General features: G+C 43.8%; 1 protein-coding gene across 2 annotated transcripts in view; it reads right to left on the reverse strand.

Annotated features, from left to right (window-relative positions):
- The window catches only part of LOC129091083 (zinc finger MIZ domain-containing protein 1-like), a 105,173-nt gene that overhangs the window by 60,676 nt on the left and 27,868 nt on the right, over positions 1 to 16,629 (reverse strand). For both annotated transcript variants that reach the window (XM_054598541.1, XM_054598540.1), the window contains exon 2: positions 15,785 to 15,878. The gene's annotated coding sequence lies outside the window, so the exon portion shown is untranslated. The remainder of the gene's footprint in view (positions 1 to 15,784; positions 15,879 to 16,629) is intronic.

Raw genomic sequence — 16,629 nt, forward strand, 5'->3', positions numbered from 1 at the left:
TTGCCGTTGCTGCCACCTTGTTCTCGTGTCAGGAAACAATGTTTGTCTGCTGGCTCAGATGCTGCCTCCTGTCTCCAAGATGAGACCACCCCTCCTTTCCGTCCCCCCTCAGCCCCCTACTCCCCTCATGGTTGGGCCCACCCCAAAGGGGGGTTGAATTTAATAAAGGCTCCCTCAGCCACATGCTAAAAAGGTATGCAAATGTGCAGGTCCTTCTGTTTTCTGATGTTGCCCCCCCCCCCCCCCCCAACATCCAACTGACTGCTCTTCTCTCCAAACCCAAGCCAAACACAGAGGGAGAGAGAGAGAGAGAGAGAGAGAGAGAGAGAGAGAGAGAGGGGGGGGAGAAAGAGAGTTTGGGTGTTTGTTTTTTTCGGAGGAATGGATTATTTTGTTAGGACCGCTCTTGGGTATTTGATCTGAAAAGCTATTACGATGATTGTGATTAGAATTAATTACATTATGAGCTACAGGAAACTGAGAAAAGAGGTACTTCACGTGCTTCTTTGAGGAGAAGATGAATCACAGACGCACCAACACATCCAATAATTCCTTGAGAGCGAAAAACATGAAATTAATATTGGTACGTCATGTACAAAATTGGTCAACCTCAGGGCCAATCGCTAATAGATAAACTAATAAAAATCAAACACCCTAACATATATGTGCTGTAAAAAAAAAAAAATCAAAAACAATATTGACTTCTCCAGCTGTCTGCAGCACCTCCTCCTCCTCCTCCTCCTTCCAGATATCAGTGATCCCTATCTAATACAAAGGGCCCAGCCTTTGCATGGCTTCCATGATGACCCGTGTTCACGAGGAGGTGAGAGCTGATCATTTTGTTCCGATGTAGTGAGCCGTGACAGGCAGCAGTGCGGGAAGGAGGACGGGAAGGAGGGAGGGAAGGAGGGAAGGAGGGGGAGGGGGGTGAAGCGAGGAGAGGAAGGCCACGGAGGGACCCACCAGAAGCAGCAGAGAGCCGGGGCCAGACTGAGGGGACCAGCCTTTCCTGCTGCTTCCTTTCCGTGCTCTTGGCCAGCTGAGCAATCAGGTCACCTCTCTTTCCCGTGTCGCTTCTGGTCAATTGTTCTCCTCCCTCTCTCTCTCTCTCTCTCTCTTCTCCCTTCTCTCTCTCTCTTCTCTCTTCTCTCTCTTTCTCTCCCTCCTCTCCTCCCAGTGCCACAGCCTGCAGCTGTTGCGGCTGATGTCATTTTTTGATAGGATTTTTTTTGTCTGTGCCTGCTTGTTGGTTTCTGCCTCTCTGCCTAAACAAATGCAAACATGGCGAGGGCTCATTTAAACGGGCGCACGCTGTGGATCTTTCATGCGGGACACGCGGAGGGGAGGAGGAGTGATTGCAACGCCGCTCTCATGCAAACCCCGAGATGATATGCAAAGTCAGATTTGTTCTCCGGAGAACTTCCCGGTAATATTATCAGAAGTTGTTTCCATAACTATGCAACAACGCAACAGCACACCAAGGAATACAGCCACCTTAAAAAAAATAAGAGATCTCCATTCATGCTATCACGCTCCGAATGTTAGTTCTTGACCCGCACTTGCCAAGTCGGAAGAGAACAGGAAGTACACAAACATGCCCTTTTGACCTCCTACAACCCTCCATTCACTGAGAACAACTAGTTCTTCAAGCTAAATATAAGCTCATACTGTAAGCAGAGGGGAATCTATATCGAGCTACATTTATCAAACAATATCAACGCTTCATCCTGAGGGTGTCTCAGGAAAATACACTGCAGAATGTAACGCAGCGCACGCTTCAAGCTATGAAGAGAGACGGAGAGAGAGAGGGAGTTGTGGTGATGCTAGCTGACAGTTAATTCCCAGCTTTGAGAAGATTTACTCCAACATGGTCATGATGAAAATTCCCTTTTTGCACAGAGAGTTTTGTTGGAGACTCTGAGACAGATTAGATCACGTCTTGGCTTGTTCAAAGACCAGAAATATTTACATTATTGGCTCAAATGGCATCTGAATGAGTGCATCAAACCCTCATCAAGGACAGAGCCGGGCATGCCTGCAGATTTGGCACATTCTGGTCTCTATAAACAAAGATGAACATGATATTCAGAGTCTGTTTTCCCCGGTGGTAATGTATCCTAAAATGAGCAATCTCACAAGATTGAACAGATTCTAGCAACAGCAATCTGTTGAAACTGAGAAGGAGATAAATAAAAGTCTGTATGAATGTGTGGCAATGAGACGCAACTGTTGTCCTGACCTTGAAATAACTGCCACTTACGAAAAGCTGTTTTGGTATGAGAGACACCGATTATAGCCCATTTCTAGGCCAGCACATAATCAGTGTCCAAGTTCTGAATCAATGACCTACTTCCAAGCACATACACATACCCACTGCACATACGCTGCGAGGCAAAAACTCCCTTTCAACAGCTTCATGTGGAGAAATACAGGAAATCAAATCGCGCCGACAATTTGTTTTGATCTGACAATTTATCCGAGTGTAGATGTTTAGAAAAGACAAATGAGGGCGGCACGATTTCATAACAGCAGGCAGAGCAGCGGAGGCCGTCCGCAGAGCTGCTCGGGTTATTTTGACACTGGCTGGCAAGGGAAGGGAGGGGGTTGGGGGGGGGGGTCAGCGGGGTCACGAACGCCAGTGCTTTACTAGTGAGAGTGGATCAGATCTGACCTGGATAAAGTGGAGAAAACAGTCAGCGCCGACTTCCACGGCCTCCCGCGCTGTGAGGAGATGTGAGCGGCGGCTCGGCTGGCGAGGGTCAGGACAGCACACAGAGAGAGCGAGGACCCAGCATGCCGACTCCTAATGCAGGGTGGGCTATTTACGGAAACACCCCACCCCACCCCACCCCACCCCACCCCACCACCACACCGCCTCCTGTGCTCTCCCCTGACTTGCCTCTACAACCCCCCCGGAGCGGATTCACCACCACACAGCTCCATGTACCATGCAGTCATGCAGACAGATGGGGAGAGGCTTTTTCCGAGCATCCGGCTCCTTCCTCTAGTACCGGGGAAATACTTACATCCCCCGACACAAACCCTCTGACTTCATATTTGTATTAAATGAGATGTTATTTTAGCCCTGGTTGTTAGCAGTCAAGTTGAGGCGGAGAAGACAGAGGCGAGGTGTGCTGCTGCAAATACGTACACATGCTGCTGTCATGTGGAACCGCCCCAGACATGCTGCAGGCCGATGACAAAGACAGACCGGCAGACATGATTTAATGAATGGAGGACACTAGAGTGCATGTGCAATCATTGCCTTATGTGAGGCATCACTACTTCAAAAGGTCGGCTCCTCCAGATTACCAAAAGATATATAGATTTTCACACTTAAAGGATAGATTAAACAAACATAACCCACACATTCGTATGCACACTGAATGCTGGGATCATTACCCCTGTTCATACTGTCCCTGTATCTCCATTGGAAGAGATGGAGAAGAATCTCTCTCTCTCTGCAAGAAGTGCACACAGAAGTTCAGCAGAAGGTAAAATGAGGCTTCAGCAGCCTGAGTGAGTCAAATCAAGTCTTCTTAGTTCAATATTCCTCCTTTGTGTTTCCCCAGACTGTTTCTTTGCCGAGCCGCTGCAGAGGGACAATAAAACAAAGGGGAATATCGCACTAAGACTGTAACTGGCTTTGGACCATACCCGCTTGATTTGTCAGACTGCTGAAGCGATGCAAACATATCCTTTAATAGCCATGCAGACAGTTATGGCTTTATTTGCTCAGGTTTTGATATAAACCTCACACAGAACTACTTTCTGTTGAAGAAACAATCCCTATGATTGTTGACAAAAAGGTTTATAAAAAAGAGTAACCCTGACACTCTTTTAACATATCTTGCTGTTCAACAAAAATTCCATTCACCTCCATTGTATTGGAGTTGGAGGCAGATATCTCAAAAACCTGCAAGGTTACAAGAGGTTCATAAGTACATATTTCTTAGTGGGTGAACCAACCCCTTTAAAAAAAAAAAAAAAAAAAAAATCATGTCTTTTCCCTCACTTCCCAGAAAGGAATGACAGACAGTAGATGAATTCTGGGAGTTGAAAACCTCCTCATAATTGAAGGTATGTGCTTTACCTTGGCCTGCTGAACCATCAAAAAGGACGCCTAAGGCTGTAACATATTTTGACGCACTCCTCCATCTCTGTGTGTGGCGTTTGGCCTGCTGTTTCTCGGGGGAGCATTGATTCAGCATAATGACTTTTGTGGAGAGAAAAAAAGCCCTTTTCCACACTGGACGGCCCCTGTCTCAAGCCATACTTGTTATCGGGTTTAGACAACAAAGAGAGCAGAGTAAGAACATGCAGCGAGTAGACTAATCCTTTTTCTCTATAAAGGTACATCAGGTTTGGTCACTGAATCCCACCAAAAAACTATTATACTGAACTGAATATGAATGTTTCATGTTCATGCATGGTTTCACAAAACTCTTCCTTCAGCTCATTCGTGACAACTGTTGGGGGAAAGTGATCATGTTTTTTTTATCATTGAATGACAAAACTTAACCACTCCATCTTAAATGAATGACTTCCTTTTCTCTGAGCTGTGCAGGTCTCCAGCGAGGTTAAATGGGTATATCCTGCTGACCCCGCTACCCAGCTCCACCACAAACATGACCTACGTCAGTTTGTGCACGCTGCAGCGGAGCAGAGTGGACAACTCAAGGAGCAAAAGGTTCAAGGGGGGTGGGGGGGAGAGGCTGTGTTTTGCAGAATTTGGTCCAAATTGTTAGATATAGAGGAAGTTAAATGACTGTAATGTAAGTTAAAATAGAGGAAAAAAATTAAAAATATATACATTTGTAAATAACAAGCAACCAAAGCAAACACGTGGAGAGAAATCATCCGGAAACAGGACAACAGCATTAATAGCCACTGTCCTGCCCAGGGCATTGTAGTCTGACAAAGACCTCAAAGCTGTGTTTCTGGTGAAAAAGCAGAACAAATGGGGATTACAATATTTGAGGAAGTAGAGCCTTTCAGTTGACCTACATCCCCCACAGAGAGTCCAAATTATAATCCCAGCATACATGCTACACTATTGAATTTTTAGATTCTGTATCAGCACCATGAAATGTGTGAGATGGCAACTAAATGGGTAAAAAAAAAAAATGAGTGGCAGGAGATACTGACAGCTCTGGAGGTTGAAATGTGTGTTTACGGCTCCTGATTTCAGTTTATTTAATTGTTTTCGAACTTGACAGCTTTAGATCCAAATGTAAGTTTACAGTTTTTATGTTAACTCCCTCTGTGGACTAAGGCACACAGCTGAAACACAGAGAAGAATCCACGCAGCTGTGAGCTTAAACAAAAGCCTGAGACACATTAAATCATTCTTTAGCATTTAGTGCTACTAAATGCTAAAGAATGATTTAATGTGTCTCTCTAAGGTTTTGATTAGAGTATTCATTGAACCCTGCACTCTAACACTCCAAATCAATTAGATGGACCACTATGCTCACACACACATTTGAACTGGTTAAATCTAATAATGATTTAATGCATGCCCGTCCTCTAGCAAAAGTCCAGAGCAATAATCATACGCGCGCACAAACAACATCCGTTAATGGCTTTAGCGATGGTGGCGTAATCGCTTAAAATAAGCTTTCCAGTGAGCTAAATGCATAAGCAGAGGATGGATTCTATGGTTGTAGTTGAAGCTTTCTCTACTGGGTGGACAGTAGAGCTTTAACCCTTTAACCTTTATTTATTGTACATATGTTTCTGGATGAGAGTGAGAAGTTTCATAAAAGGAGAAGTACAAAATAAAGTCACACTTCCTTCTGTTTTTTCTTCTCTATTCTGAGTCGGAAGTTGGAAGCAGATTCGCACATTTATTCCACTTTCAACAGCAACATGTGACAAATAAAGGCAACTTCAAAATGATTCATGGAGGTTTGTGTGTGACAAGGATTATCGCAGGTTTCACCTCGTAAACTTAAATGTGTTACTCCCTAAATTTGAATTAATAGTTACTTTTTATATTTGATTTAAACCTCAATTAATGAGGAAAACCTATGTGAGATTAAACATCTGTTTTTCAAGATTCCTTGACCGAGGCAGGCAACAATAACAAAGATTTTTTTTTTTTCATCTTGTTTCATGTTTCACAGGTTTTACTTACTACCTAGACATCTCTTGCCTTGCTTTACAAATAAAGATGATCATCATATATTAGTTACTATTTGTTTAAATAGAACTTCCTGTGTGTGTGTGTGTGTGTGTGTGTGTGTGTGTGTGTGTGTGTGTGTGTGTGTGTGTGTGTGTGTGTGTGTGTGTGTGTGTGTGTGTGTGTGTGCATGTTTACGCAGCCTCAGGAAATGCCAGGACAGACTCGCTGCGTCTCCCGCGCTTCAGGCCCATGTGACTGGAAACACACAGGCCAGATTGTTTGCATGTTTTGCTCGGGGTCGCGATAAGAACATTTGCTTAGAGAAGAATATCACAGCAGAGCTCTGACCTGCCGGTGGGGGCGTGGTCCGGTTCGGCTGCTTATCTCTCATTAAACTTTTTTGAGCGATCAGCCATCCTGCTAATTTGCATGATGACTCCTGTGTTTGTGTCCCCGCAGCGATCCAAACGCAACTAGCCTCCGTTGGCTTCCTGCTCTCATCACATTAGCATAATGCAGATGCAACCAGAGTCGGTAACCTTGCTGTTGCTAAGCACTATTTACAGCAAAGATGTGAGAGCTACAGTGCTTCACACTTTTTCTTTACTAACCTACTTTCTTGCTTTATGCCTCAATATATATAGCAATGAATCAATTCATGTATATTATCATTCCAAAAAATATAATATATAAGTATATTTACCCTTTAAAAAAAATGTATTTAGTGTTACACAAATACATGGGGACTCTTGATTTTGACTTTTGGAGATTTACTAGACACCACTTTAAACTGCAATTGCAAATGCCAGCTTTTTATGTCCATAATAACTCTTTTAACTGTTTAAATGTACTTCTTCTAATTTTCAGATTATGAAAATGAATGTGTCTGAAACTGACAGAAACTTCAATAAGAGAACAGTTTCTTAGTTGATCATTAGACAAAGATAAATTTGAAATCCAGGATCAAGATGACACCACGGCAAAACAATGCACTGTTGCCCCATTTCTTTACTAACACGAAAACATTTTCAATCCATCAAAGTGCTCTCCTGTCTCGTAAAAGGTCAGCGGAAACCCGACTACTGATCATTATAAAACTAAGCCTTTCCCCAGAGCTGTAGAAGCTAAACAGTGGTGGCAGAGATGTAAATATTGTGAGGAAAGGCTCTAATCTTTTACCTCTTCATTTCCTCGTACAATAAATATTTAAGCAAATCTCATTACCATCGGTTCAAGCATGTCAGTTTGAGACAAAGTGTTCCAGATAGCACAGACTGAAAGGCAAGGTTAAAATGAGTAAGATACTAGGTGATGAATTTGAAACGGGGAAAAAAAAAAAAAAAATGTGGACGCTGCCATAAAATACTTGCACCCATCGCTCCCTTTGTGTTTGTACCTGGCACGCAGAGAGCTGTCTGGCTGGACATTTGTGCATTTTCTGCTTTGATAGTCCCACATCACTATTAATCTCTCACAAAGATGCCATTATAGATGTCATTAAATGTGGTGTCCAGCAAAAACGTGCGAGCAGCCAGTCTGAATAATTAATTCCTCCCGTTCGTGCTGCGGGGACTCTTCTGATCGCAGCTCAGCCCGGTAACACGCTCTGTTGTGATTGGCTAAAGCAAGGTCAGTATCTTAGGAGACCTCGCTCTAATATCCAGCAGCAATTAGTGGCTGCTGTGCGGATCTTGCACATGTTATTATGCGATAGGGGAGCGGGAGTGACCGTGAGGTGGAGATTTAATGTTGTGTCTCTGAATGCCGTCGCTAAGCAAAAACGGCTTATTGAAAAAAAAAAAAAAAAAAAGCACAAAGACGACAAAAGGAAGCATAAAAGATAGAGTGCTGAAAGAGCATTGAGTACGATCATTAGCATTATTTCTTACAAACCAAAGCCTTTCAATAACCAATGCATTGGCACATTAATAATCATATTTCATATACTTCAATACTTGAAGGACCACTGCACCCACTTTGGGAACCATTGCTAAACAGCATTGTCCACCGTTTTGGCATCTGATAAGCTTTCAAATATGTGGATACTGGACTGGTTTGAATCTCATTGCCATAAAACGCGGCTGTGCTTGCTTGGAAGCCGGTGAGGGATCATTTTTGAATCCTACAGGTTGAAGTGGGGAAACTGTGTGGAGTGTGGGCTGAAATGTGGGTGCATGTCGGAGGGGGGAAGAAGCTGCGAGAGACCGACTGAAAGTCCACATCCTCCCCAGGAAAACAGTGTTAGAGGAGAGGGATGAAAACTGACCGTTCCTGTTGAAGTGACCAATAAGGGAACAATGCAGAAAAAGAAAAAAAAAACACACACAGTCATGAGAAAGCACCACTGTCTCCATCAAAACACAGAGGCAACAAAGGAGTCAAACAGAAAGTTCCAGTGAAACGTCTGAGCGATGGACACTGAACAAGCTCCGCATGAGTCGGTCCATTGTGAGGCCCACAACGCACGAGTCGACTCCCCGAGTGAATCAGAGCAGTCAGCTGCCATCCACCACCTCAAGGCCCAGGGCCAGTGAGTAGCACAGGACCGCAGAGCATGTGACCGGCGGTCTCGCACACAACCGCCGGTACTGTACTGGGGACAGAGCCCAAGACAGTGAAGCTCTGAGATACGCTTCTCTAATGGATTAACTGTAAAACACGTTTGAACACGTTTTCTGCTTTTACCCGGTGCGGGTAATATACTGCTGTGATATAGGAACAGAGGTAGCAGTTGTTTGTAAATCTATAGATGACTGCGACTCGTGATCTACGGTCTGCTGGCAGGAAAGGGTGCAGTGACATCAATACTGCAGCGGGAGTTTGTCTGAGGCCTCGCTGAGGACACCAAAATATCCCTCCACCGCCCCCCCCTCCTCCTTCCTCTGACAGTGATACACGTGCAGCTGTCTAAATATTGCTTCTCCCTTCTTCTGCTTTTTATCTCGCCCATTCCTCTGCTCCTCTCTCGCCTTTTTTTTTTTCCGTCCCCCTAACCGGAGCGGGTTGACTTTAGGAGAGACAACTGTTCCGCCGCCACAACTGGGGATGTCCACATTTGGTGCTCCGCTGTCATGTCATCAGTCTGGGGACGGGGGGGGGGGGGCCGAGGGGGACGGGAATAACTCACCTTCTGCCATCCGGCTCTGAGCTATAACCAGCCGCACACCTGTGGTACCAATTATCTCGTAAGTAACCACAATTAGATTACTCTATATGTAAATAATATTTCCTAGAAGGCCATGCAGCAGGCAGTGCCTTTCATTGGTGTTAAAGTCATCAGTAATGACTGTATGCAGTTAGGCTTTTAATGCAATTTATATAGGACGCCAGAGCAAGGCTAATCTCATAAAAAGGACAAACAGAGCCATTAAAAGTCCTCTGCTCTTTACTTCATTATTGGCTCAGCTTGCTCTCCTTACGCAAAGAGTCCCCAGGTGCATGAATGTTTCATGGCCACCCTGCAGCCTGCTCCCCCCCCCGCTCAGATTCAGATGATTCTCCCCTCCTCCCAGAGGAAAAGCTCCAACTCCGCTGTCAATTGCACTCACTTACACTCTCTGCTACCGTCATCATCAGCCATTAGTGGTGGTGGTGGTGGTGGTGGTGGGTGGTGGGGTGGGGGGTGGGGGGGGGGGGTGGTGGGGGGGCAACATAAGACAGCTGTTTTTGCCTTGATGACTCAATCATCCCCTTCAGTGGGATTAGCATCAGTATCATCATCCTCATCATCGCCTTTCATCCCAAGAATTACCAAACAAGTCTCAAATTGATGACTATCAGGCTGTCTGCCGCGAAGTCCTGAGCTTTCAGAAAAAAGATCCGACTCCATTGTACGACACTCAGTCATGCTGCAGAGCTCGAAGAGATAAATTGGTAATATCTAACGTGTTTAATGTCAAAGCCTTCGAAATTCATTTCACAGTTTTTTAAAGTCACAAATTGTCGATTACCATATCTGTAAACAGTAAAGCATCCGTTTGTCTAGAACGGTGGGTTCAGATTCTTTCAGTGAGGTAAATGTAGTTATATCAATTACAAATAAATGTTTGAGCTCGGAAGTATTTGTAGCTGGTCGAGCTGGCGCTAACTTTAAAGGGTCACTATATGTCACTTATTCGATTTCCTCCCAAGAGTTAGATGAGAAGATCAATACCAATCTCATATCATGATATTGTCATTTGATACATTGTTATTTTGAAAAACATTGATTATAGTTGCTTTAACTACTATATATACTGTTGAATAGTAAAATCAAAGCAACATTAAATGGTAGTACAAAAACTTGATGATCTTAAATTACAGCAACTACTAGGATCTAGACTTTTATTTGTCCTCTGTAAATAAATGTTCAAACCAGCTGATGGGCTAATTCAAGGCCATGCAGCGCTGCCACTATCATCATTCCATTATCTCTACGCAGACATATTACAAATAGAACATTTAGCAGAAGCCGTGTGGAGTCAAGTCAAGCTTGTTGGGTCTTGGGTTTCATTCTACAACAAGAATGTGCCAGACCTAATGAAACCGCGGTAAATGCTTTCAGTGAAAGGAGAGAAAAATGCAATAATGTGGCCCAGCGTCAGGCAGGAAAAGAGCTCTTTACGTGGTCGTATTCAAGAAGTGGCATTGAGATAGACCATTCACAAGCAGCTTCTCAATGCCAAGTTTCTTTAGAGCAATTTACACCATGCCATTAATTAATATGTTGGCTTTTGAAGCGTGGCATATTCAGGCTATTCATCAACGAGCAGGAAATTGACAAGTTATCCGTGGAAGGCATGTCAAAGGGATATCAGCTTTAATATTGCATCAAAGGGAAGCGAGCGCCGCACCATTTGTTCAATGCTACATTTTATTTGCGGTGTCTTTGTTTGAGCCGAGCCAGGCAGATAGCTGATACGGAGAAACGCGAGATGTAAAAGGAAGGCCGAGGAGATTCAACAGGGTCGCAGAGCAGCGGGGAGGTTCATCTCGGAGCCAAGCGTTGTTTAATGGCTTCCTCCCGCTGTACGTCAACTCGGACCATCAGAGCGTGCCGCGGAGAACATCTGTCCTGAGCACACAGACACTTCGCAGCGCCGCAGTCGACCTGTCAATCAAACAAGTTCCGGCATGTCACCGACTGTCACAGGCGTTTGCGATCGCCTCTGAAGACCATTCGCCAACGCCGGTTTGGGGTGCACTTACTGTATAAGCATGAAGGGTAGAAGGGTCGACTCCATGTCTATTTTTAGTCCAGTACACTGAGTTCTGCCTCTGTGTGTGTTATGCTGCTCCGTTCCTACAGCAGGCGGACGGGGTCACCAGCAGCAGAATCAAAGCACCGGGATATCTCCGGTTCTGATCCCTGACCCTCGGACCTCCAACTCCTACATCAGTGGGAGAGACTTACAAGATTCCTGGGCGGCTATTAAAAGAGGCTATCTCCCACAAAAGAAAAAAAAAAGGCGCTTTCTTGACGGATGCCATGTTCATCCACCTCCTTCTCTCTCCTGTGACTAATGGGCTAATAATTCAGCTGTCACCCTGGCATGTTATCTCGCGGTCTCTCAAGGGAAGAATACCAGTGCGGAAGAATCTACGCTCTGAAAAAGATACGCCTTAAGACTCCCAAAGTTGCTTTTCCCGCTAAAGGTATTGTGAAGAGGTGGTATCAGTGGTGGAATCCCACATGAGCGTGAAGTAATGAGGGAAACCCAGACAGATAAGATGGTAGATGGATCTCAAAGAGGTTGCAAGAAAGCAACTTGGCTGGAGTGCTATCTGGTCACGCCCGGTTGATCAGCCAGTCGTGCACAGGAAAAAAATCATTCCTCCATTCATCTGCTGCACGTCAACGATGAACCTTTGGGTTTATGGTCTGCACCAACCACTGATAATTGTTCGCTGTTAAGACACCATCAGTGTGAGTTGTTCAGTTCATTCTACAGGGTATTTACTGTGGTAGAGTGTTTTTTGTATTTACTTTGTGGACACTTTTACACAAGCTGTGAGATGATTATCCAGAAAATAGTACTTGCTTTCCAAGAATGTTTTAAGACACTCTACAGTGATATCTACAGGAATAAAATGCACCAGAAATGTACAGTAAACGACACCATGTTAACAATGTGAAAATGGGCCTAATTTACATATAACCTCTGGCTTATTTCATTTATAGCAAAATAAATATAGATAGATGGTTTGCATAGTACTTTGGTGATTTTTTTTTTCCCTTTAAAAATCATGGTAGTCACGCCCTAAAAGATTTTCATCACAAAGATTTCAGATCTCTGTCCTTTCCAGTCACTTTGATCTTCCACTAACTTTTGGGAATTTGGTGTTCATAACCTTGAAATTACAGATAGTCTTATTACTTATTACTTATTTTGTTTTCATGCACAAAATTTTCACAAATGTTGTCCTGTCTGTTATGTCTGCTTTGGAGTTCACAAAACCGATCTTTAAACCCGTATTCAACAGCTTGTCCCAAACGATGTCACATTTTGAGTGTGAAACCTAAACTTTAACCTGCCTCAGGAGACATCCAGCAGTGACACTACCACACGGCCGCATCCCGTTTATCAGCACAACAGCTTGTCATTCAGACCTCTGGGTGCTCGGGTTGAATGTTAAACTCTCACTGCTCTGCCATGTGCTTGTTCAATAAAGTACTTCCACTTGACTCAACACTGGTCAGTGGAACAAGGGAGTTGTGATTGCGCCGGGCTGTGAAGCCTCGGCAAAGCAATAATATAGCCGAGGTCTATTTTGACAAAAAAAAAAACGACGGCCTCTCTGTTATTACATTCAACAAAAAAAAAGAAATCTCTTCAGAACAAGAGTTCACTCCAACAAGTGATAATAATCCTTCTAATAGGCTTGACTGTTCTGAAACTTGAAGTTAAGTGGCGGGCTCTGCTCTCTTTGTTTGCCCGTGCAGGGGGACGTGGACATGTGTGCTCTGAGGCCAAGCCCTCTATCCTTCCTGTTCAGTTACCAGAGGCCTCACACTTATCAGTTCCAGATCTCACAGAACAGAGAGAAAGAAAGACCACTGACAGGAAGGGGATTTTTTTTTTTCTTCCTCCCTATTTTTTTTTTCTCCCTTTAGCGAGGTTAACAGAATGTCTGCACCCCTCACATTTCACAGCGGAAAGCAATTATTCATTAGGGCTTACACTGGCGCAGCAGAGACAAAGACCAACCTGGCAACCTTGAGAAGTAGTAAAAAAAAAAAACAACTGGAATAAAACAAGGTTCCAAAACTGGTTTGTTCTGAGAGAGCTAGTTGATAAATCGATTCGTCGATCTACAGAATATACCTCATCAACAGTTTACATATTTGTTTGTCGACATTCATTTAGAAAAAAAGACCAAGTTTTTGTTCCAGCTTCCCAAATGTGAAAATGTTGTGTTTTTTTCTGATTTATAACATGGTAAAGTGAATATATTTTGGTTTCGGACTGTTGGGCTGTCAAAACAAGCAATTTGAAGACGTCATATTGAACATTTTTCTACTTTTTTTTTTTTATTGTTTTTACTATTTTGTGTTAATTTATAGCCTTAACCAATAGTAAAAAATAACAGAGAATAATTAATAAAGAATAAAAGACATTAGTCACAGCCCTCCAATTCAATTGTATGGGTCATATTTGGCTATTAACCTCAGAGATCTCACTTCTCTAGTTGAGACTCCTGCTATTTCTTTCTACTGCAGCCTCTCCATCAAACCCGGCTAGATTTTCCCCTCCGCTAAAGGCAACGTCACATCAACAGTGAGAGGGGGAAAATCTGTCATTGAGAGTGAGAGAGAGTGAGCTGAGCGCTCGTGTCGTGTCCCTGTTCGTGTCGTATCCACCCTCGTTGCACTTCTCGCTGTCTACCTCGCCTGACATTTCCACAATAATCACTTTGGTTTATCCCACTCAGCTGTGTGGTGGGCAGATGTTTGTCAGGTCACCATGTTTCTCAGCATTCACACTGCTCTAATCAAGATTAACCACTCTTATCTATTCAGTGTGTGAGTGTGTGTGTGTGTGTGTGTGTGTGTGTGTGTGTGTGTGTGTGTGTGTGTGTGTGTGTGTGTGTGTGTGTGTGTGTGTGTGTGTGTGTGTGTGTGTCTGTGTTCCTCGGATGTCCCAATTCCTAATCCATGAAGCCATAGCTGTATTGTATAATACAGTGGACGAACCAATTACATTCCCTTTCCACCACATAATTCTCCCTTTTAGTGGAACGTACGCTGAGCCACATATTGCATAAGGATGAACTGGTGGCTCGCCGGTGAAGAGGATTGCCATGACCTTATTCCGAGTGTGTGTGCGAGTGTGTGTGCCAGTGTGTGTGTGTGTGTGAGTGTGTGTACACATTCGTCAGACTACATATGGACTCGGATGTCGGTATAGAACATAAACACATGCAACATCTCAGCACTTTGTTACTCACAGCCCCCCCAGGAGCTCCTAATGAAATCAACATGCTGTGCAAGGTGAGCCGACGCTGACCACACACAAACTGCTGCCATCAGATGTTTACCAAAGACACTCAAGCACAGCGGACGACCGCGCTCGTCCGAGCAAACAAAGTTTTCGTCTTTAAATCAACTGTAGTGACAGGGGAGGCGGGTATCAGTTTCCACTAACAAGCTTTGTTTAATTCCAGGCGAAAAAAAGGGTTCACAAAAAAAAAAAAAAAGCTGTGCTAGAGGTGGCTACTCACAGCAGGGCTAGTTGGTGAACTACTCTAACACGTTAGCCACAGCAGCTCTCTCCGTGCTTCTTTTTTATTTTCTCTCTACTGTGCAGTTGACCCTCCAGGGCATTTTCTTCTCAGGCCAATACATCACATACTGATGCTCTCTGAGCTGGTTATCTGGCTAACAATCGGTAAGCAAGCTCATTAGCTCGGGTAGCGAACAAGTAACAAAAAGTTGTTTTTTTCCCAAACTTCCAAATGCCTGTCTCATCATTGTCTTCAAACCATTCGTCTTTTGAGGAGAAGCTTACATGTTGACAGTGGAAGGGTTAAATCAAAGTGGACTGTGCAACCAACATGTTCCCATTCCACCTCGTCACATACTGGACCACTTAGGTAAAACTTAGAAATTCATCATTGTCGGGCTTAAAATAAGTACAAAAACTTAAAGGAAAGAGCAAACAACGTAACATAAGAACTGAAAACTTCTCAATAACACTTTCAGACACAATCATCAGTCACAAAATGCTCCAGACACTACTGAAGCATTTTCTCTGGGCGTCTAATAATGATGCGGACGGGTTTTACGTTACAGCTACTTCAAAGCCGGATGCGTCTCACTCAGACGCTAAAGGTTGCCTTGTGTGCAAAGCGTCAGGATTTGACGCCCTGGGAACGAGAACGTGCCGATGCAACACATCTAATAATTCACCAATAGCTGATAGCTGCCAAGTCACGCATCACAACTTTATTCAAAAGAGAAAAGAGCAAAAACTAAAAGCATAAAGGCAATAAATTCCCTGCAACCACCTCATCACCCGAACACAACTACTAGCCTGCCATCAACAACCTATACTTTCAGGTTCTACTGTTATAGTAACACTGATTTCACAGCATACATTTCTTATTCGTATCCCTGACACCTGCTGGGCTCTGCAGATCCCACCACATAATAATAAAAAAAAAAAAAAAAAGACTCACCTGTGTTGACTTTAATCCTCGATTCTTCCCCACCAAGGACCCCCCCGCCCATTCACACACCAGGAGACACTTCAGCGCCTCACGTCTTCTGCCCCTGAGAGAAATCAGAGTTGGGGGGGGAAGAAAATGCATCAATCACCGCTGCATTATCCATCAATCTCCAAACACTGAATTATTACATTTGCATTTTTTTTCAAGCCCACTCGATGATTTTTACTCCTCACAGATTCCTTTGGGCTCAGAGTGGTTTCCGTCTGCGCCTTGCTTTAACGTGATACACTTCCTCCCTGCACGGATAAGCTCCTTCACGCTCTCGTGGCCATGAAGGACGAATCAAAAGAGCAACCGATGATCAGTGTGGTATCATAAACATCCAGCACAGAGTAAGCTCATTGCCATGGCACATTCACAATTCACTCCTGATCGACAGATAAGCCTATTAAAAGAGACCTTCACTATAGCTTCGCACTCAGCCTGGGCTGTGTATGCCCAGTGACATTCAGAGCCTCAAAAATGACCACATTAGTTATTGGGGGAGTTCAAAAGGTGAGAACCAATGTGTGAGAAACAATTACATATAAGCCACTTAAAGACTTAATACTATAACCAAGAAAATAAAGAGTTTTATATTCAGAGGCCACAGAGTTTATAATATTGTCTTATCTATTTTCACCCAAGCAAGTAACTGTGCAGACTTATTATCCTAAGTGAATTAATCATTGTGAGTAGTTAATAATTATGAGCATATTAAGCAAATGCTGGATTCTAGCATGCGTTATCTTTCCATGAATCATGCATGCCTCTGCTCCCATCTGAGAGAGAATAACCTGACTAAAAAATACTTG

This window comes from Anoplopoma fimbria, chromosome 5 (genome assembly GCF_027596085.1).
Source record: "Anoplopoma fimbria isolate UVic2021 breed Golden Eagle Sablefish chromosome 5, Afim_UVic_2022, whole genome shotgun sequence".
Classification (NCBI taxonomy): Eukaryota; Metazoa; Chordata; class Actinopteri; order Perciformes; family Anoplopomatidae; genus Anoplopoma; species Anoplopoma fimbria.